Below are 22,998 nucleotides of genomic sequence, written 5' to 3' on the forward strand. Positions count from 1 at the left end.
AATGCTGAAGTATTGAATTATCAAAAGGGACAGTTGGCAAAAGTTCAGCCCAAGAACCATTGTGCTTACAAAACACAAACTTAGCTACTGGCATCCTTAACTGGCTATTGTCAATTTGTGGTCACGGTTGAAAAAAATGGCAGGAATACATTCTGAAACTGCAATAAAAATAGCACCATGAATATCAATTACGAGTAATTTCACCAGAGCATGGAGCTGCATTTCAATAAGGTATTTTTTAAAAACACCCATCTTCACAATATTCAAAAAGTGCAGTTTTACTGCTTGGTGTTTCATTAATGACCAAGTAATATGTTTTTAAAATGTGATATATTTCATATAATCAGTTTCGGTATGAGCAATTTGCATCATAGCTAGTCCTATTAGTATTTCAAGCTCATTAATAAAACTGATAACTGGAGAATACTAGGACATTGAAGATAACGATTCACAGGTGGCTGCGTTGCCACTTTCAAAGTGCGTTGTTTAATGTGATAGCTCTGTGCTTCGCCGTGCAGGAAATGCTCCATACTTATAAGTTAATAATCTGGTGTCAGTTCAGCAGTCTGTCTTCTTCACAAAATCTACAGCAAAATTTCCAAAAAGTCCCTTGACAATTTTCTACTGCAATTCATCTTAAACCTACATAATTTGTGGTATTGAAAAGTTTTTTTTTGTTGTTGACAATAAGTACGTATATAAATCTCCTCATCTACAATCTGCACATGCAAGTAAGTTCAAACATTAATTAACAGTAACAGTACATTACAGATGCTACACAGTAGCAGTATACAATAGACACTGCTATTAAATGGGAGAACACATTTTATTACATTCAACCTGGTAAAAAGACGTGCCTATAGAAGTATTTGCACTACTTTGTTACTATACAAAGCAGATGATTGCTGATGTTATGTACAGTTGCCTACTGTATTTCCTCCAAAATAATAGACTCCGAGGACCATAGGCTGCTATTTGAGAGAGCTGACAGGTGGTGATTTTAAAAAAAAATTTAGAGTGCCCAATTAATTTTTTCCAATTAAGGTGCAATTTAGCGTGGCCAATCCACCTAGCCTGCACATCTTTGGGTTGTGGGGGCAAAACCCACGCAAACAGGGGGAGAATGTGCAAACTCCACATGGACAATGACCCAGAGCCGGGATCGAACCTGGGGCCTCGGCACCGTGAGGCAGCAGTGCCATCCACTGCGCCACCGTGCTGCCCTGACGGGTGGTGATTTAACCTGAGCATCACCACACCTCAGGCCAGGGGCAAGGTTGAGATAACCTCAGCTGATACGGGAATTGAACTTGCACTGTTGGTGTCTCCTGCATCACAAACCCGTTGCCCAGTCAACTGACCTAATCGACCCCCATATATTTCTTCTATACACAAGATGGCAAGCAAGTTGAAAAAAGAATCACTAAAATGCTTCATCACACATCCTACTACAGCACTGCCTACTGGCCATCATAATAGACCATTAATTACATACTGAATTTCTAATCTGTAAATTTACACGGGCATTTTCAATTTAAAATGTTGACATAAACGTGTGAGCAGAGTAGTGACAACAGCAAATTAGAGAGGAAAAGCAAACATGCACAAGGATTTTAATGACAAATTAAATCTCCTAAACCATGACCACAGTTTTCCCAACTGGGACTAAGTCCCGTAGCTGGGGTGGGGACAGGGATGGAGGGTGTTTCCTGCTGCAGAGGGCGACATGAAACCACATCATATCTTCCCGCTCCAAGGCGAGCGTATGTTAGCGGGTCAGCTTCGGAGGGGGGAGGCGGCAAGGGAAATGGTTCAGGTGAGGGATAGGGCAGGAAAGTTGGTGGTGGCTCTGGATCTGATTAACAAGGTCTTTGAGGAATTCTATGAGAGGTTGCACAGGTCAGAGCCACCTGGGGGAGACCGGGACATGTAGGAATTTCTAGATGGGCTGGAGTACCTGAGGTTAGGGGAGGGGGGCAGGGCGACATTAGAAGGAGCGATAGTGGAGCAGGAGATAAAAGATGCAATTGGGAGGAAGGTGGCATGGCCGGATGGGTTTCTGGTGGAATATTATAAAAAATTCAAAAATAAGCTGGCACCCCTGATGGTGGGGATGTTTGAGGAGGCGATAGGGAAGTGGGTGCTACCACAAACTTTGGGGCAGGCATCGATTTCCCTGTTGCTTAAAAAAGATAAGGATACGGCGGAGTGTGGGTCGGATAGGCCCATATCACATTTAAACGTGGCCGCAAAGGTATTGGCGAAGGTACTGGCAGGTAGGCTGGAGGAGTGCCTGCTGAAGGTGATAGGTGAAGATCAGACAGTGTTTGTGAGAGTGAGGCAGCTCTTTTCAAACGTTAGAAGGGTATTGAATGTGGTTGTGGCAAGGCGGAGGGAAAGGAAACAGAGGTGGTTGTGGGATTGGACGGCGAGAAGGCGTTTGCCCGGGTAGAATGGGGGCACTTGATGGCAGTTCTGGAGCGGTTTGGGATTGGACCAAGATTTGTGGACTGGGTAAAGCTACTATATAAAGAGCCGAGGGTGAATGTCAGCACAAATAACATCAGCTCAAGATACTTTTCTCTCCACCGTGGGACTACGCAGGGATGTCCTATGTCCCCCCCCTGCTGTTTGCACTCACGATTGAGCTGTTGGCCAGCACATTAAGAAGTTCGGGGGTATGGAAAGGAATAGTGCGGGGGGGGGGGCTGCCATTCCGTAGGGCAGGGACTCACTTTGGGTGCCTGGGGATCTAGGTTGCGCGAGATTGGTGGGGGCTCCGTCGGTACAACATTTCGAGTTTGGTGGGGAGAGTGAAAGCTGATCTGGCAAGGTGGGATGGTCTCCCTCTGTCACTGGCGGGTCGGGTACAGGCGGTTAAAATGAACGTGTTGCCGCGATTTCTGTTTATTTTCCAATGCCTGCCGATTTTCCTGACGAAGGCATTTTTCAGAGAAATTGAAGGAATTATTACCTCGTTCATATGGGGACGGAAGGTGGCCAGAGTTAGAAAAGTGCTGCTGCTGAGGGGAAGGCAGGCAGGGATTTGGGTCTTCCGAACCTGATGTATTATTACTGGGCGGCGAATGTGGAGAAGGTACGGAGCTGGGCCAGAGGGGTTGATTCCCAGTGGGTCAGAATGGAGGAGAGTTTCTACAGGGGGTTGGGATTGAAGGCGCTAACAACAGCGTCGCCTCCGATGGCCCCGGGGAAATACTCAGGGAGTCCGGTAATAATAGCTTCATTGAGAATTTGGAGGCAGTTTCGCCAACACTTCGGGTTGGGGGCAGGGTCAAGGGAAATGCCGATTCAGGGGAACCACAGATTTGAGCCAGGGAAGTGGGACAGAAATTTCCGGAAATGGGAGGAGAGGAGATTGAAACACTAAAAGATTTGTTTCTTGGGTGTCGGTTTGCAGGATTGAAGGGGCTGGGAGCGAAGTACGGGCTGGAGCAGGGGGAAATGTTTAGATACATGCAGGTTCGAGATTTTGCCAGAAAGGAGATACAGAGCTTCCCGGTGAAGCCGGCCTCTACATTGCTGGAGGAGGTGCTAACGACAGGAGGGCTGGAGAAGGGGGTAGTGTTGGCCGTTTACGGGGCTATTTTGGAAGAGGAGAAGGCACCACTGGAAGGTATCAAAGCAAAGTGGGAGGAAGAGTTGGGAGAGGGTATGGAGGAGGGGTTCTGGTGTGAGGTGCTCTGGAGAGTGAATGCCTCTACCTCGTGTGCGAGGTTTGGGCTGATATAGCTGAAGGCAGTATCTAGAGCATACCTCACAAGGGCGAGGATTAGCTGGCTCTTTGAGGGGGTAGAGGAGGTGTGTGAACATTGCGGGGGGGGCCCCCCGCAAATCACGTTCATATGTTTTGGTCCTGTCCAAAGCTGGAGGATTACTGGAAGGAGGTTCTTAGGGTAATCTCTAAAGTGGTGCACGTGAAACTGGACAGGGGCCCTCGGGAGGCCATATTCTGGGTGTCGGACCAGCCGGGGTTGGAAGCGGGTGCGGAGGCAGATATTGTAGCCTTCGTCTCGTTGATCTCCCAAAGGCAGATCTTGATGAGATGGAGAGCAACCTCTCCACCCTGTGCCCTGGCGTGGCGGGGGGACCTGTTGGAATTCTTGACTTTTGAGAAGGTTAAGTTTGAACTGAGGAAAAGGGTGGAGAGATTCTACAATTCATGGGCATTATTCATTATGCACTTTCAAGAACTGGATAACATCGAACATTAGTTTGGGGGAGGGGGGGTTGGGAGGGTTGCGGGGAGGGGGCCTGTATGTGTTAATGGTGACTATGGGTGATTCCTGATTCCTTTTTGTCATTTGTTTATGTTAATATGCGGGTTAATGTTTGGGGGTTTGGTGGGAGGATGGGATCGTTGTTGGTGATATGGGGATTGACATTATATTCGTTACTGCTTATTGTTTATTGTTGGTGGGTGCAAATTTGGGACAAAATGTGAAAAAGGAGGCGAATAAAAATATTTTTTAAAATATATATATATATCTTCCCGCTCCAATGTAATTAACTATGCAGCCAGTGGTTCTGCTCCATCTTCCTTGGTGGGTCGATACTGATAGCGCCATATTTAAAGAGCACAATGTCAGACCAAAACCAAAGAGATGTCTGCAAGGTCATGCGCCAGAACTAAACCGAAGTTAAATGATGCCTTCCTAGGCATCCTTCTGGACCTCACTGAGACATGCAGGCCCAGCTGATGGAAGGAAGAGGCCAAGCAGGGAAAGCAATGCTGCATGGGCATAAGCGGCCGATGCCATCAGTGCCTGTGAAGTTCATAAGAGGTCGGCAACACCGTGCCAGAAGAGGATGAATTACCTCATTCATCTGCCAGGGTAAGTCTCATCTATGGCAGCATAATCCACAAAGACTCCAATATTTCAAGTACAAGGATCATTGGAAACAGCATGTCCTGCTTCATAGCTCCACTTGAATGTATCTACACAGCGTGGAGAGACCACTGTGCCTCCTTCACCCTTCAGCAGACACGGGATGCTGCATAGAATGCAGGTGGGGAGTGCATGAGGGGTAGTTGGCGCGGGCGAACCAGCAACCTCCGCAAATCACATGCATGTATGAGCCTTCCCTTTTCATGTGGATATGCTCAAGCCTGCTACAGTGAGCTGATCCACAACATTTCTGCCCCATTTGCAACACTTATCGGCTGCCATACTGAAGTGGGCTATCTTACGAGGGGAGGAATGATGATTCAACCAAATTCAATCCTCCAGCCAACGTAACATGCAACTCCTCCCAAACATGTTCTCTTCTTTGAGCTGGAGAAGCTCCATCACAGGTCACCGCATGGGCACAGCCGGAGGAGGCAGGTTCAGCCGAGCTCCCTGGTTGAGGAAGAGGCACCTGTGAGCTCGGAGTCCAATGACGAGCCTCTGGAATCGACATTCCAGAGAGTAAGCAGGAAGGTATTTCCTAGGGTGGAAAAGTCAATTACCATGGGACATAGGTTTAAGATGCAAGGGGCAAAGTTTAAAGGAGATGTGTGAGGCAAGTTATTTTTACACAGAGGGTGGTGAGTGCCTGGAAATCACTGCCGGGGAGGTGGTGAAAGCAAGTACGATAGCAATGTTTAAGAGGCATCTTGACAAACACATGAATAGGATGGGAATAGAGGCATATGGGCCCCGGAAGTGCAGAAGGTTTTAGTTTAGAAAGGCATCATGATAGGCACAGGCTTGGAGGGCCTAATGGCCTGTTCCTATGCTGTACTGTTCTTTGTTCTAAGTGGGGCAACATCAGGCAGAGCTGTTAGAAGCCCTCAATATAGTGGCGTGCAAGTTGGAAGAGTCCGTCCCCCTACTCTCTGATGAAGCGGTGTCCATACGCGCGCACCCGGAGGTCTCCACGGGGAGGATGGCGTACACCATGGAGACCATGGTCCAGCAGAATGCCCCATTTCGGCCAGAGATGCACATCATTGCCATGGATGAGTTCAAGTAGTGCCAATATAAGAGGGGAACAGGAGGAGTAGCTGGACACCCTGGGTCATCCACTCAGGCCTCTCAAAGGCTGTCCGCTTCCTTCGAATCTCCTCGACCAGTAGCCCCTTTCAGTCTCATCCTCTGTCACCGCAGAGGGAGCAGCAGCAAGCCAAAGTTAACAAGGCCAACGACTCCACAGGCTGCTTCCAACCCTGCTGCAGATGTCAGGGCAGCACGTGGAAGAAGCAGTAGGCCATGTAAAATCAAGGAATTTTGATCACAAGTGGCTGCACAGGTGAACACTACCACTGTATTATCTGCAAGTACATTCACTGACACAAAGTAATGCCTAGTGTTGTCTTTCAGCATCATTGTGTAGGCTTTGCTTGGCTTAACCCCCCCCCAACACCCCAATACCCATAATTCGGCTGCACGTAGCCCCACGACAAGTTATTCTAGCGGGAGAAGCCTTGCGCAAGCATTCCCCCGTGCACGCTCATCTCGTTAACCTGACTGTCCCGAACTTTTCCAATGACACCTACTGGGGTTCCCTTTCAGTTGTCCAGCTGGGGTGATCTGCATCTCCGCCCTCCCACTGATTAAACTCCCACGCAGCGCCTGCACCAACCCAACATGAGGCTCCGCTCACTTTCGGTTTTGAAGACGATAGTCGTCGTCCACCTTTTCGTCAGCTCCCCCTCAATTCCACCCACCCCCCCACGTGTCCTAGACTGGCGTGTGTTCCCACTGGCATTAACAGAGAATCTGGCGTGAGTGGAATATTCCTTTTAAGCCTTTATTTGCATCTATTAACCAGATGTAGACGGGTTCCACGCTGGCCACCAGCAGCATTCCCGATCCGCCATGGCAGGCACCCTCGGAGTTATTTGCTGTAAATTCACACCGGTGTGAAACGTAATTTTGGCCTTCCCGCCAAATTCCACCTCCCACCCCTCCCATCATTGCTTCTGCCAGCGGGGGCATGGGAGAATTCTGCCCAAAGAGTTGTCCTCAGTTGAAGTAAGGTCAAAGAATGGCAGATAATTAGACAAGAAATGCTAATGCAATCCATCCCTTATTAAGATAATACCTTGTCCTTAAACATATTCATCTCATTTATTTTGTATTATTTATATTTTGTGCTGAGGGGAGAAAGTTGTGCTTCAATTGCACTGAGCCTTAATTAGACCCTGAATGTCTGTGTCCAGATTTTGGTTAGCACACCTCTGGAAGGATATATTATCCTTAAGTTCACCAGAATTATAATAGAGCCTAAACATGTACATTATGAGGACGGGTTCATGCAATCGCCACAGTGCAGGAGGCGGCCGTTTGACATATCAAGTCTACACCGACCCTCTGAAAGAGCACCCTACCGAGTCCCACTCCCCTGCCCTATCCCTATAACCCCATTTAACCTTTGTACACTAAGGGACAATTTAGCATGGCCAATCAACCTAACCTGCTCATCTTTGGACTGAGGGAGGAAATGGATCACCCGTAAGAAACCCACAGACACGTGGAGAACATGCAAACTCTACGCAGACAGTCAGCAGAGGTTGGAACTGAACCCGGGTCCCTGGCACTGTGAGGCAGCAGTGCTAACCCCTGTGCCACCATGCCATCCCAGGGTTGCATAAACAAAGCTTGTATTCCCTTAAGTTTAGCCCTCTAAGACAATAAAAAGGATCCAATTGAGGAGGAACAGAGGAGCTATTTCCCCTTGCTGTGGAATCTACAGCAAGAGGATAAAATACTGAAATGATGAGTTAGGCCATGAATGAGGAAAATTAGGAAGCACATTCCACATAAAGAGCAGTGGAAATCTCAAACTTTCTCCCCCAAAGGGCTATGAATGCTCAATTAAAATCAATTAAAATTTCCAGGACAGAGATCGACAGATTTTTATCAGATAAAAGGTGTCAAGAGACAGAGGTGGTTCATAAAATAGTTGAGGTACTGAGCAAGCATGATTCAGCCGAATGGTGGAAAAGGGTTGTGAGTCTAAATTTCCTACTCCTGGCCTATCTTCCTTACACTGTTATGGTGTGGTGGGTGCCATTGCTGTGTGCCAGGTTAACGTTGGCAGCACCTAATTATAATGGCAGGCAAAGGAATGTTTCAATGGAAAATTGACAAAAGCTTGATAACCAGACGTACAATTTTATAGACAGGAAGTGAGCACAGATGCAAGATTTTTAATATATTCCTAATTGATCTCCCATGGGAATATACACAGAACCAACACAAATACAGTCACTGTGGAGAGATTTAACATTTCAAGGTTGGTAACCCTTCTTACCAGTCTGATCAAGGGCCACCGGCCTGAGAGGTTAACTCTGTTCGCTCACCACAGATTCTGCCAGACCTGCTGAGAATTTCCAGCATTTTCTGTTTATATTTCAGATCTGCAGCAACTATAATATACTTTACTCGTGAATTTTTTTTAAATACATTACACGGCCATTCAAATTTGACATTATGTGAGGTGCAAACCAAATGAATTTCCACCGCTACTTCTTTAACTTGGTCACGCAATAAGGGTATCACTGGCTAGGCTAGCAATTTTTTCCCCATCCCTACTTGCCATTGAGAAGGTGGCAGTGAGCTGCTTTCTTAAACCGCTGCAGTCCACATGGTGTAGGCATATCTACCGCGCTGTAAGGAAGCGAGTTCCACGATTTTGACCCAGCGACAGTGAAGAATACTGTATGCTACTCACAATATTTACCATGACAGTTAATAGTTACTGTACTCATGACATGTCAAACGTACACCCCAAAGTATTTTTCCCACAGTTTCCAGCCCCTGGATGTACTATTGTTAAAGGGCCTTCAGCAGTGGCCTTTCACCATTGCGCCTCTGCAGCAGCTGTCCCAAGCATAGTTCTGGACCTTGGAATGTGCCAGCCTGCAATACTCGCAAGTTTCCAGCAGACCAAAGAGCAACCTTTATCAAGGTGATGGTCCTCCAGCCGAATGGATGTTTGTAGCATGCGTGGCTGAGCAAAAGCATATTTGGCAAAGATTATACAGCGCAAATGCTGCAGAAGGAGACATGAATGATTGAATTCTATTTTTTTGATTTGTAATCAGGGGAGAGTGCGAATACAGTCCCCTACTACCACAAACTTTGCCCTAACATAACCCACATTTGGGGGCATTGCAGGTGTCAGCACACCCAAAGTGCGGCGGTTTAGCCTTTTCCTGGGAGAACCTTTTTGTTCCCCGCTAGATCAATTGTCGTCTTCAGCTTAAGCATGGGCAGAGGGTGGAAAATAATTGAATCGTGGCACGGATTAGCCTCAATTTTAAAGTGGTACTTCCTCGACTTATTAGTGTCACAAGTAGGCTTACATTAACACTGCAATGAAGTTACTGTGAAAATCCTAGTCGCCACACTCTGGCGCCTGTTCGGGTACACTGAGGGAGAATTCAGAATGTCCAAATTACCTAAAGCACGTTTTTCGGGACATGTGGGAAGAAACCGGAGCAGCCGGAGGAAACCCACACAGACAGGGGGAGAACATGCAGACTCCGCACAGACAGTGACCCAACTTGGGAATCAAACCTGGGACCCTGGCGCTGTGAAGCAACAATGCTAGCCACTGTGCTACTGTGCTGCCATCCATTAATTTTATGTGGCTATTTATAATTGAATGCCACTTTGGGAAGCAGAGAAATAGAGTTGGTTTGGGCATACAGGCTTCTACGCAGCATGGGCTAAGAAAACGTTGAGTGCGAGGACAATACTGAGGCTCAGTTGTCACAACTTCTGGCAGAGGGTGAAGAGTACAAGTTTACACTTTGAGTGGAATTACAGCAGCCTTTCCACGGCCCCAACTAACTCAGTTAACTTCAGCACTGAAGGCTGACTGAACCGGGGACAGACCTCTATCAAGATAGTCAGCAGGGAAGTTCTCTTGCCTTTTCTAATGTTCTCCTGCACCGCATAACCATACAGCTGGCATAATGCACGGGCAAGCTGCTGTCGGACCTCTGGTCAATGCCCTTCTTAACAGCGTCCATTAGGACGCACGGAGCAAAGCATAATAGTATCCATTAGAATTTACTGAAACCTTGCCTTTTGATCCCATTAGTTTCAAGCTTATGCTTTCAATGGTATGGGAATACTTGGAGGCTATAGGCACATTATTGAACACAATAAAAAGCCAGGAGATTTTAGATCAAGATTCAAGGAGTCTGAAAATTAGGGTCTAATTTAAATCACAAGTTCAAGTTTTAATCCGACGAGCTGTCCTCAGCCTACCAAAGTCAAAGGTTCATTCTTAGCATGCTACCTCAGTGGTGCTACCTTCTCTCCCATGGTCTGTTCGTTGTTTGGAGTAGGTGAAACCATTCTGTGGTTATACAGAGATTCTGTTCAGAATGAGAAACCAAGTCAGAACTTGTACCAGCTGGAATTTGAGGTCCACATGTTACTAATGCCGTGGTTTTACCTATGTTTACTGCGCATTCTGACATAAGGCAGGTGGGTGCTTCATCAATCTCACCAATCACCAGCCTCCAACATTTCACACCCCATATATCTGAAGCATATGAAGGGGACAATCCTCTGATACCTCAGGATGCACCTCCAACAGACCCAGTTGCGACTCTCAGCTAAATGTGTGCAGCATAAGGAAAATTGCTAAACAGCAACTGATATTAAGGTTGAAAGCAAAATGCTGCAGAAATAAAAACATAAATTGCCAGATAAACTCGGCAGACCTGGTAGCATCTGTGGAGAGAGAAACAGAGTTAACATTTAAAGACCGCATGACCCTTATTTCTCTCCCCACGGATGCTGCCAGATCTGCAGAGTTTGTCCAGCATTTTCTAACATTAAGAGTATTCGTTTCCAGGCATGCTAGTGTGCAGTGAATCACAGAAGTGAATATTCCGGTCTCTAATCTTCAGTCTAAAAGCACATTTGCACATTATACATGCACATTAGGGGCAGCACGGTGGCACAGCACTAGAGACCTGGGTTTAATTCCAGCCTTGGGTGACGGTGTGGAACTTACACATTCTCCCCGTGTCTGCCTAGGTGTCCACCGGGTGCTCCGGTTTCCTCCCATAGTCCAAAGGGGGCAGGTTAGGTGGATTGGCCATGATAAATTGACCCTTAGTGTCCAAAGCATTAGATGGATTGGATTGGATTTGTTTATTTTCACTTGTACCTAGGTACAGTGAAAAGTATTTTTCTGCATGCAGCTCAAACAGATCATTTAGTACATGAAAAGAAAATACATAATAGGGCAACACAAGGTACACAATGTAAATACCTAGACACCTGCATCGGGTAAAGCATACAGGTGTGTGGTATTAATCAGGTCAGTCCATAAGAGGGTTGTTTAGAAGTCTGGTAACAGTGGGGAAGAAGCTGTTTTTGAATCTGTTCGTGCGTGTTCTCAGACTTTTGTATCTCCTGCCCGAGGGACGATGGGGTTACGGGAATAGGGTGGGAGCTAGATAGGGTGCTCTTTCCGAGGGTTGGCGCAGACTCGATGGGTCAAATGGCCTCCTTCTGCACTATAGGAATTCTATTCTATGATTTCCGAACACACGTGGCAGTTTGCTGCTTAGATTAGGTGTAGTCAGCTGGGCAGCGTGTGGTGATTGTCCCTTTAAGGGCAACACAGCAGATTAAGGGTTACCTGGCCTGGGAGACCAATTGGGACTCAGAGTGAGGAATCACCATGGGGAGAGGAGCTCTCTTCGGCAAGAGACATGTAGGGAGCAAGCTGCAGTGATGCGGCTGCTGAACAATTCTTATTAATAAACCCTTTTTGTGTTCATTAGTCTCTGAAAGCGCATCTTTACGGAGGGTGTCTCTGCTGCCACCTGCCCAACATGATACTGTCCTTATTACCAAGAATTGAGACAGGATAGAGGCATGCCAAAGCTGAGAGTGCAAATCCGGCCTGCCACAATTCCAGTGACGTATCACTGGAATTTCCACACTGTGATTTACAAGTTAACACAAGGAAATCTAAGCATAAGAGCCATGTAAACCCGTCACGGATTAACCCAACAGCTAATGAACAAGAATTCAGCCACCTAGTGATCAAAATTGACTAATTCAACTGATATTGTTATTCAAATTGAACTTGTGCAAAACTAACACTGTTTCACTGGGAAAAGGAAAACAAAAATTGCTGGAAACACTGAACACGTCAGGCAGCATCTATGGAGAGTGAAGCAAAGTTAATGTTAATGATGCCTGACTTGAGTAAATCATAGGATAGAATCTCTGCAGTGCCACAGAAGGCCATTCAGACCATGAAGTCTGCACCTACAACCCTATCTTGGCCAGCTCTCCCACTCCCATCCCCGTAACCCAACCTATCATTTGGATACTAAGGGGCAATTTAGCATGGCCTATCCACGTAACCTGCACATTTTTGGACTGTGGGAGGAAAGCAAAGCACCCGGAGGAAACCCACCCAGTCATGGGGAGAACGTACAGTCACCCAAGGTTGGAATTGGACCCAGGGCCCTGGCGCTGTGCGGCAGCAGTGCTAACCACCGTGCCAACCTTTCTGTTTTTATTTTAGATGTCCAGCATCCGCGATATTTGTTTTTGTATTAAATACTGTTTGATTTATACTGCTTAATTCCAAAGATTTATAGTGCTTAATTCCAAAGAGTGGATAAATAATTTGGTGTCATCAAATAATTTTTTTTTTTTTAATTAATGTTTTATTTTACTGCTCATATGTTCCACTAGTGGAACTGTGATGGACCTTCTGCTTGTCTGGATTCTTTCCCCTGGTCTTGTCCAATGTTCTTGGGACATTTTCATAATTGCGTTGGGGTCTCTGCTCTCAACAACGCGCTCCATTGTTGGCAGGTGTTGTGGTGGCAGGCAATCTCAAAAGTGTTTTCAAAGGAAGTACAAAAACACTCAGGACTATTGATCATTCTGAAATCAATTGCATGGACCTTTGGGCCACAGCTTTAAACGGCCGTTTGCTGTCTACAGCAAACCTAAGTGTCAAGGACAAACCAACATTCTTAGGATTGCTACGGTACAAATGATAAGAAAATGTGCCGATTAATGCATTTCCATCATTTGAATGACATTTCAGGATGCCCACAATGTACAGGTGGCTCGGTGTATTGAAAGTAAGCCCAGCAAAAGATAGGAGGGGCCTAGATTTGGGAAAGATTCACAGCAGAGTGGTCCCCAATCTATGTTTTGCCCCTACTAACCCCAGTCCTTTTCAAAATAAAAACACAATGCAGGGCAGGATATCCAGGCCAGTGTTTAAACGAAAATGCTGAAGAAACAAAAGCTAATCTGCACATCATCATCACGGAGGCACAGTGGTTAGCACTAATGCCTCACGGCTCCAGGGAGCCGGATTCAATTCTTGCCTTGGTTGACTGTCTGCGTAGGTTTCCTCCGGGCGCTCCGGTTTCTTCCCACAGCCCAAAGATGAGCAGGTTACATGGATTGGCCTTGCTAAATTGCCCCTTAGTGTCCAAGGTTTTAGGTGTGGTTACGGAGATGGGGTGGGAGAGTTGGCCTAGGTGGGTTGCTCTTTCAGAGGGCCGGTGCAGGCCCAATGGCCGCCTTCTACACTGTAGGGATTCTAATTCTATGGAATTCTATCATGAGTTCTGTGCCCAAAGCTGGGTCCTTGGTGATTATTTGCTAATACACACACCATGATTTAAAAATAAAACTATGGGTAGGGTGAGGAGGCTAGTGCTGAGGATATTTTGTTTAATAAACGGTCAACAGAAACAAAGATTTCAATATCGACTGCGTAACATTCCGCATATCATACTAACCATTACACAACAAGGAAACATCATTGTTCCATATTGGTACCAATACAAAGCTATATCAGCTCATTTGCACTAAATTATTACACGGTATCACCCCTCGCAGGTTTCTCAACAGAAACGGAGGCTAACCCTGAGAATGTTATCATCATGTCCAGACTTCTGTCATAGAAATGATCTGTCCATCAACGTGTGACTTGTTCCATGTATCAGTGCCATTCGCCTCGCCCAGGAGCCGCAGCTGTGCAGGCCCTTCCACACGGCCCAGTCTAGGCTAGCTCCAAGTCTGCCTCTGCCAAAACAGGAATCGAACCCTGTGCTTCTGGCACTTATCGGAACCAGACACTAACCATCTAGACAACTGAGCTCACCGGCTCTCCTATCTGCACATACCACCTCTCAATTTGAAGTCTTACAGGACCATTAGTTAGTTTTAATGTTGAGAAACCTGCATAACAAAAAATAATTTGTGAAAGATCTTCTCTCAATCTCAGTTGCACGTATTTTAGTGTGCCGGGTGTTCCGATCTGCTGAAAGTTGTCTTCGTTACTGGGCGATTAAATATTTCTCAGGATAAAAAAAATGTACCATTCAATTTGCAGCCTGTTATTTGCAAAGGCTTTAACAACATCCATACTTGTGTGAGAGAACAGACAAAACACAGTCTCTGGTGAAATGGTCCATATTTTTCTTTTTTTAAATTTGGCAATGTCGTCAGGCATTCCTGGCTTACAGGCCAGGCAGATTTCTGTAAAAAGGGCTAATTTGCAGAGGGACTGAAACCGGCAACAGCCGGAAAGCTGACTTTAATTGTCACCGCAAGAATATTTTGAAATGTTGCAAAGACTCAACCCAGAACACATCTTTGAAACAGTTCCAAAACATGTTTATTGTGAAAATTACAACATGCTCACGTGGCAGCTGCCAACTGTGATATCCCAGTAATTGGCTCGCTTAGTCCAGAAATTTCCAATTACATTGGCCCCCTTAATTTGTTGACTGAACACTGATCCATTTACACAGCCCCAACTGCTTGTGTATTTGTAAGTGTTTTGACATCACGTCATTACGAGAGTAAAGTATTCTCAGCTGCAGTCAAAAGGATAATGGCGTGAACCTCTGTGGCCAATCATCCGCCAGCTATTCCCTAGGTTGGCTTAAATGAATTCCAGTATAAATTCCTGTTTAAGACCCATGCATAGAATTACTGTAACCAAAAGGTTAGTGTGAGTACAAATTTACCAACAACTTTTCCACATATCACTACTAGCCAGTAACTTGAGTGATTAAATTCTGATCAATCAGGTTCAAAAACACAGTTTGAAAATCTGTATTTAAAGGTGCTTTTATGGTCAATATAAACTACTGGAGAGTGTAGGGTATAATTTGCTTATTGATTTTGATGAGGCGATTAATCCTTTATCAGCTGATATGATCCAAATCCTACAATAAATGATTTGGTTCAGTTTAGACACGATGCTGACAATATGTTGTGTATTTTGTGTCAACTCCTCACCTGAAACAAATCATTCTGAACACTCAGTTTGAATGTTGGTTGTTAAGAATGGTGAGCTGCACTGAGAACTTCTTTCCTTTATGATTTGTTTCTCTCTCTCTCTCCCCTTCATAGCATAATGAAGAGATTTTGTAGCAGCAGAGAGCATGGTGAGCAGAGCTGAGGATGTTGGGACAAATAGTGGTTCAGAGTTTGCCAGATGTGAGCTGTAAAACAGCCATCAAGTCACTTCAAACACATGAATATCCTAACAAGCAACAGGATGTTAAATGGGCGACAGAGGATGGCCAGCTGACATTAATGCATTTGTTCATGTGGGCGGCACGGTGGCATAGTGTTTAGCACTGCTGCCTCACAGCGCCAAAGACGTGGGCTCGATTCTGGCCATGGGTGACTGTCTGTGCGGACTTTGAACGCTCTCCTTGCGTTCATTAACAGAGGGATTGAATTTAAGAGCCATGAGGTAATGATGCAGCTGTACAAAACCTTAGTAAGGCCACATTTGGAGTACTGTGTACAGTTCTGGTCGCCTCATTTTAGGAAGGATGTGGAAGCTCTGGAAAAGGTGCAAAGAAGATTTACCAGGATGTTGCCTGGAATGGAGAGTAGGTCTTACGAGGAAAGGTTGAGGGTGCTAGGCCTTTTCTCATTAGAGCGGAGAAGGATGAGGGGCGACTTGATAGAGGTTTATAAGATGATCAGGGGAATAGATAGAGTAGACAGTCAGAGACTTTTTCCCCAGGTGGAACACACCATTACAAGGGGACATAAATTTAAGGTGAAAGGTGGAAGATATAGGAGGGATATCAGAGGTAGGTTCTTTACCCAGAGAGTAGTGGGGGCATGGAATGCACTGCCTGTGGAAGTAGTGGAGTCGGAAACATTAGGGACCTTCAAGCAGCTGTTGGATAGGTACATGGATTACGGGAAAATGATATAGTGTAGATTTATTTGTTCTTAAGGGCAGCACGGTAGCATTGTGGATAGCACAATTGCTTCACAGATCCATGGTCCCAGGTTCGATTCCAGCTTGGGTCACTGTCTGTGCGGAGTCTGCACGTCCTCCCCGTGTCTGCGTGGGTTTCCTCCGGGTGCTCCGGTTTCCTCCCACAGTGCAAAGATGTGCGGGTTAGGTGAATTGGCCAATGATAAATTGCCCTTAATGTCCAAATTGCCCTTGGTGTTGGGTGGAGGTGTTGAGTTTGGGTAGGGTGCTCTTTCCAAGAGCTGGTGCAGACTCAAGGGGCCGAATGGCCTCCTTCTGCACTGTAAATTCAATGATAATCTATGATTAATCTAGGACAAAGGTTCGGCACAACATCGTGGGCCGAAGGGCCTGTTCTGTGCTGTATTTTCTATGTTCTATGTTCTATGTTCTCCCAGTGTTTGCGTGAGTTTCCTCAGGGTGCTCCAGTTCCCTCCCACAATCCAAAGATGTGCAGATTAGGTGGATTGGCCAGGATCAATTGCCCCTTAGTGTACAACGGTTAGGTGGAGTTACAGGGATAGGGTGGAGGAGCGGGCCTGCATCGTGCAGACTCGATGGGCCAAATGGCCTCCTTCTGCACTGTACAGATTCTATGATTATGATTCTCTCTATCTTTTGTTTAATTTTTTTTTCTCTCTTTCCTCCTTTGTGTATTCCTCTTTCTGTCTCTGAGACTTTCAAGAATCAGGTCGGGCAAGAAACAAATGTGTTGGTGGGGGGAAACCAACACTTCATTTTAGTGGTGAAGACCCTCCAGTTTTCAGAGGATCTTCGCTGTCAACATGGATGCTGGGACAGTCTTGCTTCCATTACAATCTGTTGTTTTCTTTCCAGCACAACAAATACAAGAAATTACCATCACAGTCAACACCAGTGGGAGATCAGAAACCTTGAGCAGGATATTTGGATATTACAACATCAACAATAACAACAACCTGCATTTATGTAGTGCCTTTAATAGAGGGAAACCCCTCCAAAGAACATTATCAAACAACATCTGCCACCGAGGCACGCAAGAAGCTATTAGGGCAGGTGGCAAAATAGCCTCGTCAAAGAGATGAGATTTTAAGGGGGCCTTAAAGCGAGCGTGGTAGAGAGATGGAGTGATTTCCAAAGGGAATCCCAGAGCTTAGGGCCTTGGTAGCTGAAGTCATGGCTACCATGTGTACCAAATGCATGGATGTGCATGAGACCAGACTTGGAAGAGCACAGCTAACTCAGAAGATTGTAGTGTTGGAGGGGGTTACATAGGTAGGAAGAGAAGACCACCGTGGAGGAATTTGAAAACAAGGACGGGAATTTTAAAATCTTGCCATTGTTTCAACAGGAGGCACAGCGATGATAGATGAATGAAACTGTGTAATTTTTGCAGTAGAGGTTTTGATGACCATGTTTACAGAGGGTAGAAGATGGCCTGAACAGCATTGGGGTGGTCAAGCCTAGATGTAACAAAAGCATGCATGAGAGTTTCGGCGGCAGGTCAGTTGAAGCAAGAGCAAGTGGTGCAATGTATGTCAGAGGCTCACCTTGGGGTAAGAAATGGCACTACGGTTGCAGCTGGTTTGTTCCTGCCTCAGACAATGGCCAGGGAGAGAGCTGGAGTGAAAACAGAAAGAGCTGGGTAAACTCAGCATATCTGGCAGCAGCTGTGGAGAGAAACAGTTTACGGGGCGATTTTCAGGCCACATAAGCCTTCAGTGGGAACAGTGCCGCGGGCAGGAAATCCCACGGGAATTGGAAAACACGATTCTCGGGACAAGATCGTCTCCTTTGATTTTCCGCTCCCCTCGCCAGTGACATAACCGAGATTCACTCCTAGAAAGGGTGGGAACCTCACTTAAATACATTTTAATAAACTTATCAAGCAGCGCCCCCCCCCCCCCTCCCTGGTAACCACCACAGGATCCCCCCCCCCTCATTGAATATTCGTACCTGGTTCTGAAAAATGAGAATCTGGCAATGCCAACCTGTGCCAGGGACAGACCCCCGGGGAATTTGTGTTACGTTTGCTGGGGGTGTGCATGTGGTTGTTGGGGGTGGGGTGGGGGGCAGCGATATGAGAGACCCAATGCTGAATGCCTGTTTTGGGAGGGAGGCAGGATTCCCCTGATTTACATGGTGGTGGTGAGGCCTTGATATGTGTGTGTGTGTGTGCGTGTGTGTGTGTGCATGCATGTGAGAGGGTGGGAAGGGGTGGTATTTTCTGTGCGGGACGCCATTTATAAAGGGCGCCACGGTCTAAGTGCAATGACCACGTTGGCTCTATCAGGACCCACCCCACCACAGTGACAGAGTTAACCATGCCCCCTAAATTTTCTTCTCACCCCAACCCAACGTTTCAGATCTAAATGATTCTTTTACAGAGCTGGAGTAAGTGGCAAGGGAAAGGAGTTAGTAGTGGAGACCAAAGGCAACAGCTTTTGTCTTCCCAATATTTAATTGGGGGGAATTTCAGATGTTGGATAAGCAGTCAGATTCAGACATCGGGCAGGGGTCAAGAGAGTAAAATGGGGTACTGTCAGGACAAGTGTACAAACTGACAATGTGTTTTTGTACACTATTGCCAAGGAGCAGTATGTGGGTGAAAAATATAAGAGGGACAAGGATAAATCAAGAATCATAGAATTTACAGTGCAGAAGGAGGCCATTTAGCCCCTTGGGTCTGCACCGACCCTTGGAAAGAGCACCCCACTTAAGCACACACCTCCACCCTATCCCCGTAAACCAGTAACCCCACCTAACCTTTTTTGGACACTAAGGGCAATTTATTATGGCCAATCCACCTGACCTTCCCAGAGGAACCGGCCTCCACATTGCTGGAGGAGGTGTTGACGACAAGGGGACTGGAGAAGGGGGCAGTGTCAGCGGTGTACGGAGCTATTCTGGAAGAGGATAAGGCACCACTGGAAGGGATCAAAGCAAAGTGGGAGGAAGAGCTGGGAGAGGTTATAGAAGAGGGAGTCTGGTGTGAGGTGCTCCGGAGAGTGAATGCCTCCACCTCATGTGCGAGGTTGGGGTTGATACAGCTGAAGGTGGTATATAGAGCGCACCTCACGAGGGCGAGGATGAGCCGATTTTTTTGAAGGAGTAGAGGATGTGTGTGAGCATTGCCGGGGGGGGGGGATCAACGAGCCTTCGCCTCGTTGATCACCCGAAGGCGGATCCTGCTGGGATGGAGAGCAGCCTCTCCACGCAGTGCCCTGGCGTGGCGGGGGGACCTGTTGGAATACTTGACCCTTGAGAAGGTTAAGTTCGAACTGAGGGGAAGCTCGGAGGGGTTCTACAAGTCATGGGCACTATTTATTATGCACTTTCAAGAACTGGATAACATCGAACATTAGTTTGGGGGAGGGGGTGTAGATTAAGGGTGACTACGGGTAATCCCTGATTCCTTTTTGTCATTTGTTTATGTAAACATACAGGCTGATGTTTGGGGGTTGGTGGGCGGATGGGATTGTTGTTATTATGGGGATTGACATATCTTGCTGATTATTGTTTATTGCTGATGGGTGTAAATGTGGGAGAAAATGTGAAAAAGGAGAATAACATTTTTTTATTTTTGTTTTAAATCCCCCTGACCTGCACATCTTTGGACTGTGGGAGGAAACCGGAGTATCTGGAAGAAACCCACGCAGACACAGGGAGAATGTGCAGTCTCCGCACAGACATTGACCCAGCCGGGAATCGAACCTGGGACCCTGGAGCTGTGAAGCAACTGTGCTAACCACTGTGCCGCCGCGCTGCCCAAATCCTTGGAGGTAACGACCAGGGATGGGGAAAAAGAAACCGATGCAGGGCATCACCTTTCTTTTTTTTAAAATTTAGAGTACCCAATTATTTTTTTCCAATTGAGGAGCAATTTAGCGTGGCCAATCCTAGCCTGCACAATCTTTGGGTTGTGGGGGTGAAACCCACGCAGACATGGGGAGAATGTGCAAACTCCACATGGGCAGTGACCCAGGACCGGGATTCAAACCCGGGTCCTCAGCGCCGTAGTCCCAGTGCTATCCACTGTGCCACCTTTCTACGACTGGCTAGGTAAGAATGGAACTAAGCAAGTGCAATCGGATGATGGAGAGGGGGATTGGAGGAGAGTGGAGCAGTCAACGTGCCAACGGCTGCAGTCAGATTGAGAAGGTTGAGCTGGGATGGATTACTACTGCCAGTCACAGAGGGTGTCATTTGTGACTTTGATACGAGCTGTTTTGGTACTGTGGCAGAGACCACCCCGGGAGTGAGATTCCTGACAAATATAGGAACTGATATTCATAATGGTGACGTGGCATCATCTCATTTCACAGGTCTCTTTTAATACTGTGATGAACGGTTACTGTAACACTGTACCCTTGTCATCGTGTAAGGTGATGTCCCCTTTAAGACCGGGTTTGGAACCGGGGGAACCGTATATAAGGGGGTGCCTTGTGGGCGGCGTAGCTGTTAGCACACGTCTCGGCACCAGTCTAGTTCTTAGTTTAGTAAAGCCTTCTTTACCGTTTACACTCTAAGCGTCGTTATTGAGGGTACCACATTTTAATAAACTAAACTACATCAGGACGGACGCAGGCCTAAAACCAGAGAAGTTCAACCTGGAAGCACGGACACCAGAGGCAAAGGAAATTTTTAAATACTGGCTCCGATGCTTCCCTGGACTCCTCAAGAGACTCCCATCCTGGGGCCGCACAAGCTGCGTCTACTCCACGCCCGGGTGAGTCACAGAATCTCCGGCACACTCGAAAAGGCGACGACTTATGAAGAGGCAGTCGAGCTACTCCGCAAGTAGTTCGTCAAGCCTATCAACGAGGTGCACGCCAGGCATCTGCTCTCTACCTGCCGGCAGCGGCTGCTCGAAAACGGGGCAAAAGACCTCCAGGACACGCTAACACTCGCCTCCTTGCTGGAGGTGGCCCGACATAATTTGGGTACCTACCCCGCGGACTCTGCGAGCCCCCCCCGGACTTCCTCAGACTCAGCCATATTACAGGCCTGCGCCACGCGGCGACCCGCTCATCATGGGGGCACACCGTGCTACTTCTGCAGGCAGGGCCAGCACCCACACTCACGCTGCCTAGCCCGCTCCGCGATCTGCAGCGCCTGCGGGAAGAAGGGGCATTTTGCAAGGGTCTGCCTGGCCAGACCCAGGGGCCAGAAGAACAAAGAACAGCCGGCCCGAAAATCAGGCTCTCAGGCCTCACAATGCGGCTGCGCACCGACCCGACACGCCCCCTTCTGATGCGTCATCAGCCTCGTGCGAATCATGGGAGCGGCCATCTTGTCAGCGGCCATCTTCTTGACCTGATACGCGCAGCCGACGGAGGCGGCCATTTTACGAGTCCGACTCGGCTGAGGACTCGGACTACCCGCAACTGGGAGCAATTACCCTCGACCAAACTCGGCCAAAACGCCTGCAGAACTCTATGATGCAGGTCCAGGTCAACGGGCGCAACACTGCATGTCTCTTCCGACTCCGGGAGCACGGAGAACTTTATTCATCCTGAAACGGTAAGGCGCTGCTCCGTGCGCACCCATCCTGCGTCCCAAACCATTGCCCTCGCATCCGGGTCCCACGCGGTACAAATCAAGGGGTACTGTATCACGGATCTCTCGATCCAGGGTGCCCAATACACCCATTTCAAATTTTATATCCTTCCCCACCTCTGTGCCCCCCTGCTGCTCCGACTGGATTTCCAGTGCAGCCACCGATGCCTGACACTGAAGTTCGGCGGACCCTTGCCCCCCCTCACGGTATGCAGCCTTGCGACACTGAAAGTCGCACCCCCCTCTCTATTCACAAACCTCATTCCCGACTGTAAGCCCGTCGCCACCAGGAACCGGTGGTACAGTGCCCAAGATATGACTTTTATAAAGTCAGAGGTCCAGCGTTTACTGGGAGAGGGGGTCATCGAGGCTAGCAACAGCCCTTGGAGAGCAGAAGTGGTGGTAGTCCGGTCCGGGGATAAGAAACGGATGGTCGTGGATTATAGCCAGACCATAAACCGATTCACGCAGCTTGATGCGTACCCCCCTTCCTCGCATCGCGGAAATGGTCAATCGGATCGCCCAATACCGAATATTTTTCACGGTCGACCTCAAATCCGCCTACCACCAGCTCCCCAGCCAACCAAAAGACCGCCCCTATACTGCCTTCGAAGCAGCCGGCCGGCTCTTCCACTTCCTCAGGGTCCCCTTCGGCGTCACAAATGGGGTCTCCGTCTTTCAAAGGGCGATGGATCAAATGATGGACCAGTACGGTTTGCGGGCTACATACCCGTACTTGGACAATGTCACCATCTGCGGCCATGACCAGCAGGACCATGACGCTAACCTCGAAAAGTTCCTCCAGACCGCCCGAGCCCTTAACCTGACCTATAACGAGGAAAAATGCATTTTCCACACAACCCGGCTAGCCACCCTTGGCGATGTCGTGGAAAACGGGGTCCTAGGTCCCGACCCCATGCGCCCCCTAAAGGAACTTCCCCTCCCCCGCAGCCTCAAGGCCCTCAAACGGTGCTTGGGGCTCTTCTCCTACTACACCCAGTGGGTCCCCAAGTATGCGGACAAAGCCCGCCCACTCATAAAGACCACCACTTTTCCCCTCTCGGCTGAGGCTCGATTGGCCTTCAACCGCATCAAGGCCGATATCATTAAGGCCGCTATGCACGCAGTGGACGAAACTATCCCCTTCCAGGTCGCGAACGATGCATCAGACATCGCCCTGGCTGCTACCCTCAATCAGGCAGGCAG

At 47.6% G+C, this 22,998-nt stretch overlaps 1 protein-coding gene across 8 annotated transcripts in view; it reads right to left on the bottom strand.

The window, feature by feature from the left end:
* LOC140391985 (F-box-like/WD repeat-containing protein TBL1X) overlaps positions 1-22,998 on the bottom strand; it is a 424,525-nt gene that overhangs the window by 248,375 nt on the left and 153,152 nt on the right. For 2 of the 8 annotated variants that reach the window (XM_072477101.1, XM_072477104.1), the window contains one exon: positions 17,784-17,853. The exons of the other annotated variants lie outside the window; for them this stretch is intronic. The gene's annotated coding sequence lies outside the window, so the exon portion shown is untranslated. The remainder of the gene's footprint in view (positions 1-17,783; positions 17,854-22,998) is intronic. 8 annotated transcript variants of the gene reach the window in all.

The sequence above is a fragment of the Scyliorhinus torazame genome, chromosome 15, assembly GCF_047496885.1.
Source record: "Scyliorhinus torazame isolate Kashiwa2021f chromosome 15, sScyTor2.1, whole genome shotgun sequence".
NCBI lineage: Eukaryota > Metazoa > Chordata > Chondrichthyes > Carcharhiniformes > Scyliorhinidae > Scyliorhinus > Scyliorhinus torazame.